This window comes from Helicoverpa armigera, chromosome 8 (genome assembly GCF_030705265.1).
Source record: "Helicoverpa armigera isolate CAAS_96S chromosome 8, ASM3070526v1, whole genome shotgun sequence".
Classification (NCBI taxonomy): domain Eukaryota; kingdom Metazoa; phylum Arthropoda; class Insecta; order Lepidoptera; family Noctuidae; genus Helicoverpa; species Helicoverpa armigera.
This window is the reverse complement of record NC_087127.1, coordinates 7,443,099-7,449,989: the sequence shown is the minus strand read 5'-3', so window position 1 is coordinate 7,449,989 and position 6,891 is coordinate 7,443,099.

The window sequence follows — 6,891 nt, the reverse complement described above, 5'->3', positions numbered from 1 at the left end:
GTAGATTTCGTATACTTAGGTCGTATTTCAGTGTTGGTAGGCTCCATATTAGATATTAATAATTCCATGCAAAATAAGAGGCGGACCACTTTGCGAGGACCTTTAAAGGAAGTGAACACTCGTAGGTACCTTTCACCTCAATCTAAATTCCAACGACCTAAAATATAATTGCTGATAAGGTTGTCGTCTTTTTAAGCTCTGAAAACCCGCAAATTATGTAATGCGTAATCCAATAATCCTACTATACATGTGGAAGTTTGTGAGAATGAATGGATGTACATACCTATTTTTGGTATTATATCGATAGTATCGTTCACGCATAATAACGGCTTGACCGATTTGGTTGGTATGTAGATATGTTATACCCTTGATTAACACATAGGCTACTTTTTATTAACACACTACGTGGGCGAAGACGCGAGCGGAAGCTAGTATAAATAATCTATTTTAATAAATATTTATTCCAATTTTTCAACGAAAGTTATGCGCTAATAACTAATCACTATTACGTTAGGTGCAACAAATAAATGGTAACAATGCAATGCACCTTTACGATATCAACGTAACTTACATAGGCTGTATCAATAAAATAAATCTGTTCTTTGAGACGTGACTCCACAGGAGTTTATTCCATTAGGCTTGGACCTCGGTCACTAATAAAAGATCACAAGTTTACAAGCTATGCCTCTATGTACCTCCAATATGCTATGTACGAGTATGTGTTAGTATTTTAGGCCAGGTATATTTATATTATGAAATTATGGTTTATAAGTACTCAAATAAAATAGGTTGTTTATTATTGGGACATACCCGGTGAGGAGAGGCATGCATACTCCGTTGGGATAAAGATATCTACACAACTACTGAATAAAACGTACCTACCTTACGTTCCTTTCATTTTCATATAATAATTTGAGTATTTATTGGTACAGTCAGCTTCAGGTCAGTGGTGACAGTTTTATATGAAAATCGTACTTATTACTATTGAGTTAAGGTGCATGACAGTTACCACTGATGTGCAGTCTACCGTACACAGAAAGTAATATAAAAAAATATTTTTTTTGTCTATTTGAGCCCCGAAGGCTCCACTTTTCTCTCACTTTTCCAAAATTATTTCAATGTTGGAATGCTACACACTTCCCAAGTAACATAGGCTATGTTTTATCCTGGTATGGGCAGTTGTTCCCACGACACGCGGGTGAAACCTCGGCCAATGGGCTAGTACCTATATCGTCTAACAAAATGTACAATAATATAATGTACGTATGTGCCAAAACATTGACTGACTGACTACTGTAATCTCAATTTTTATAATTTGGTTCTCATACCCCTGAGATTTTTTTTGTAATTTAGGTACTTGAACATCGGTATTTGTTAAATGACAAAGACTATTAAATTCTTTGTATATTGATGAGGGAACGCTAAGACCTATGTTAGTTTAGACGACAGTTATTTATTAATTTTGTTAAAACGAGCCTCTCATCTGACCTTTTCCAATATTTTATGGATACGATTAGTATCACCTAGTGGTCGCTACGACTATATCCGATAGCCTTTTCCCGCGGTTTACCCGCGTCCCGAAGGAACTTCTGCCCGTAACCGGATAAAATATAGCCTATGCTAATCGGGAACAGTCTAACTTTCCGACGATGATATCTCGTTAGAAGAAATGTAAGATCCACGTCGCAATAAAATTCACAGTGATTGGCTTTTATGATATAAATAACCTGTAAACTATTCGCTGTTATTAGAAAAGTTAAACAGACGCCTAACACATGTTTAAGAAAATTGTGTATGCGAATTGTATTTAACAAGTGTCAAAAACCTGTTTAAGTCCTTTTACCTAACACTGATTTAAGGTAAGTGGAATAGTACTGTAGAGATGTAGTATTTAGTTAGATACTCTTTGGTGTTTTGTATTCAATTCCTGGCCGGACAATGGTATAAATAGAAATAGAATAGTTTTTATATTGAAGTATGTCACTTCACCCCCGAGTCAGCGAATAAACGCAAAGTTAAAGTTATTATTGAATGTTTTAATTAAATATCCTGAAGATCCCCGGTTCCTAGCGCGGCACGCGCTACAGTACCTACCTAACGGGTCATTATCCACCTTTCTAATTTTACAAAAAAAAAATGTTTTAGTTACACGTGCCATTGCCGCTGATCGTCGCTTGTTTACTAGTATCTGAATGAGTGCTATTTATTTCCCATGAATCGGTAAATCAGCCAGCAGTCATTATAACCACGGGGGTCCAGGCCACAGTCGCCCCATGGCAATCAAATATTGCTATTATTGTATTTATTTTGCTCAATTTCCAATACTTTGACGTCTAAGTAATATTCCTGATCGACATGATTGGATACTTATTTTATGAGAATAGAATAAAGAAAGACCTTTCATTAGGTTTAAGCTAATTTACCTCTATGTCTGTATTCAATGTAATCATCAGTTTGTTTGAAACCTATCTTTTGAGCGTAGCAATGTAAAGAACATAAAATATTAGAACACTACGCGGTCGACCTACGCGTGTAGGTAGGTCCATAGGCCGTAGCAGGCGTAGGCCGTAGCAATACTTATGAACGTGACGCATTTTCGCCACATCATTGCTTTATTTTTTATCAATTCTTGATACGTTATTGATTTGAATGAAATTAAAAAAATAAAATTGATTGGAAATTGGTATTATAATGAAAATATTTTCTCAAAACCACTTTTCTTAAACTAGACCATCCACTAATTATAAAAATAATAGGCTTTAATCATCGCCAACTTTGTGGTAAAATAATTTAAGAGGCTTTAATCTTAAAACCATTATCACACAGTGACTTAAGATTTTTGGAAGTATTTAAAGTCGGGTAATAATGCCCCGGCTGGCAATAACTTTTAAAGGTATTTTGTTGACGCTCAAAGTGTGGCAGTACCTACCTACACAAACTTTGGGAGATTTTGGTTAGTAAGTAATATATTTTAAATTACCGTTCATTTATATAGTAATTTGATAGAGTTCTAAAGAGGGCAAAGGTCCAATAATTCTGAAACGTTCACGCCCACTCTTTAGAGGCATAATCAAATAGTTTTTCGCATGATGTACCAAACGTAGGTCAGGATACATTTGTTGATGTAGGTAGGTAGCTACACTAAATACATCCTTGTTTTAGACGAACCTACATAATACCTTTTGAGAACAAGTTGTTGCTTCAATAATTGAATTATCATTGAATGTGTAACGACTTATTGCCTAAAAAAAATGCTTTCACGCCACTTAAATACAAAAATCTAATAAATGTTTAAAAACCTTGCCAATTTAAATTGTTCCTATATGTATCTATGTATATGTATATTTTGTTTCTTAAGTATTATTTTCATATGTAAGTTGTTAGTTTAGTTTAGCTAGTATCATTAGGCATGCTGTGGTCTCCTATAAGTGAAGGACTATACCTACAACATTCCCATTGTTTTGTCATACAATTTCCATGTTACACACCATTTTGAAAGGGGCAATATACGCGAAAGACTACAATCAATGTAATTTCTGAATGGCAGTTACTAAACTCGCCATTACAGGTATACCTATTTTATTTAAAATCTCTATTGCGCATGAAAGAGTTAAAACAATTCCTATTATATGTGGATTTGTAGAAGAGTTTGCTGTACTAACTTTTAATGATCGGACTGTTACGGAGACTAGGATCACGTGTCCGAATATTACTGAAGCTGTGTTTTACGTATTACTGACAAAATAACTGTTTAAACAACGAGCTTTTGTATTATATCTACCTACATGAGCGAGGTATTTAACCTTCAAATACATATATCTGAACAATTGATTTTGAGTTGTTATTGAATGACTACCGCTCCCCATACTTTTGAGCCCTCTGAGGTAGTAATATATCTGTGTCCTTTGCTGACTCATTTTATGAGCTCAGCAATCCCACTTGGGTTATCTAACTAACTATGGCCTGATAACATCTATAAAAGATGATTAAAGCTGCATCCGTTTCAGGTGGTTTGGCTTTGGCACTTGCGCTGATGGCTAACAAGGCCTATACGGGAGCGACATCGCCGGTCGCAACGTCCGCAGACAAATTGAGTTCCTGGTGATGTTGGAGGCTGTGCCATTCGTTGGTGACGTAGATCGCGTTTTTTGGAGAGCAGATCGAACCAGGCACTGTCATGCGCGACCACTCCATCGGATAATTTTTTCCTCCAACTATCACGGTCATCAGAGAGTTTTTCCCAGATGTTCGGGTCGATTTTAAACGATACCATGTCGCGTTTAACGCTATCTTTAAATCGCAACAATGGCCGCCCAACTGGTCGCTTGGCATCTGATATTTGGCCGAGGAGAGTTTGTCTTGGCAAACGAGAAGGTTCCATCCGCTGCACATGCCCTAGCCAGCGCAATCTTCTTTGCTTAAGAAGTGCGGTGTGGAGGTATGAGAGCAGGGCCCCGATTCTCCTAAGTTAATAATGTCAAAATCGAATCGCAATATGATCGTAATAGCAGTTTTAACCATATCGGGCATTCTGCTACTAATAAAAGACCAATCGTATTCGATTGACATTTGATTGGTGTGCGATTGGTCTGCTATTTTGATGATTTTGGTCTATACGGTAGTTTGCTGTACAATCATTTTGCAATCGTAAATCATTTGCAGACAAAATGATTCATTATTGATTGACAGAAAAGGATAAAAACGTTTATTTCAAAGAAAAAATAGCGGAATGCCACATACGCTTCAATCGTAATCGAGTCGGGATTGGATTTCAGTCGAATCGAGTCGAACGTCAATCGAATGGCGCTTAAGTAAAATTAGGAGAATCGGGGCCCAGAGAGTAAAGCTCATCATACCTCGCTCTAAAGGGAGGATCCTCCGACCGGACAGGTGTTATTGTCCGGTGGGCTACTGCCCGACAGTTGTTGTCGGGGTGATCTACGCGTGTTAATGTGCGCACGAACACTGCATGTGCGATGCAGGATATTTTGCTTGAGAGTTGCGTCGGCGACTGTGTAGATGGCGGTGTTAACAGTTGTAGTGCCGCTACAGCGGTTATGCTAGGTATGCACGCCATACTAAGCACCTTCTCGTTTGTTACTCGATCCTTCCAAGAAATATCCAATATGCGCCGGAGACAGCGCATATGGAAGTTGTTTAATCTCCGCTCCTGTTTAGCATACGATGTCCAGGTCTCCGCGCCATACAAGAGTATGGATAAGATGCATGTCTGGTAGATTATAATCTTAGTCTTTACTGTTAGATATTTGTTGTGCCAAACTCTTGCGCTCAGCTTCCCGAACATCGTAGAGGCCTTACCGATGCGGCTGTTTATTTCGGCGTCCAGGCAAAGGTTATTTGTGACTGTGGATCCCAGGTAGCAGAAGTTTTCAACAACCTCCAGTGGTGAACCATCCAATGAGATTGTGGGTATCTCAGTAATCCCCTGCGTCATAATTACCGTCTTCCTTTCGTTGATTGACATAGAGAATTGCTTACAAGCTTTATTAAACCTATCCAGCATTTCCTGAAGTTGCGATGGGCTTGAAGCAACAAATGCTGCATCATCCGCAAACAGTAAGCTATCAACGATAATATCCTGGCGATGTTTTTTGGATTTAAGGAGCGAAATATTGAAGAGCTTACCATCCACCCTGGTGTGAAGGTGTATGCCTTGTTGATTATCTCCGAACGCAACTTTGAGGAGTACAGAGAAAAATATACCGAACAGTGTTGGTGCTAGTACACAACCCTGCCGGACCCCTCTTCTCATGTCAAACGGGTCAGATGTATTGCCCTTATAAACAACAGAGGCTTTCATGTCTTCATGGAAAAGCCTTATTAGGTTTAACAGCTTCGGTGGACAGCCAATCCTCTGCAGCACAGCGTATAGTCCCTCCCTGCTCACAGTATCGAATGCCTTGTTAAGGTCAACAAAGGCCGTTAGCAGAGGTGTTCTTTGTTCCCTACTTTTCCTGAAGTTGCCGGAATGTAAATATCATGTCTGTGGTAGATCTTTGTGCGCGAAAGCCACACTGAGATTCAGGATATACTCGATCAGCTAGCAATTGTAACTTGGAAAGGATCATACGACCAAGTAGTTTGCCAGCTATACTTAGTAAGGAAATTCCACGGTATGAATTGCAGTCGCCGCGGTCGCCCTTTCCTTTGTACAATGTGATGATGTTTGCATCGCGCATATCCTGAGGGATGTATTCTTCATTCCAGCATTTCACAAAAAAGTTGTAGAGTATAGGGCCCACACAACGCACCTTGATAATTTCAGCTAGAACACCGTCAATTCCCGGACTTTTACCACGCTTTAGCTGGTTGATAGCGGTAATAAATTGCTCAACTGTAGGTACAGCGTCGAGCTCGGTGCAAACAGGTAACTCGGGGAACATTTGAACTGCTTCGGGCTCTACACCAATGGGTTGAGAGTAGAGATGGGTTATCTAAGAGCCTAGCGTATACGCGCAACACATTCCGAGTGGTGTCGCTCCGAGAAACCGAGCGAATTGTCCACTAGTGTGAAAGCGTTGGTATGATACCTGAAGATGTATAAACGTACTAGCTTTTTCCCGCGACTTCGTTCGCGTGGAATAGTGACTTCCGTGTTTTACCCACATAGTTCCCGATCTCGCGGGATAGACGGCGCTGTATGTCCGGAATAAATTTTATTTTTATTTTTTGTAATAAAAACTATCCTATGTCCTTTCTCAAATTCCAAACTACGTTTGAACCAAACACACAAATCTTTCCCATGATGCCTCTTAACGAAAGACGAATTTTGATCTAAAAGGAAACGTTAACAATGTAATCTTCAACTAGAGACAAACAGCGACAGCATATTCGATTAGATTAGTTAGACGATCAATTAAATTGCGCAAT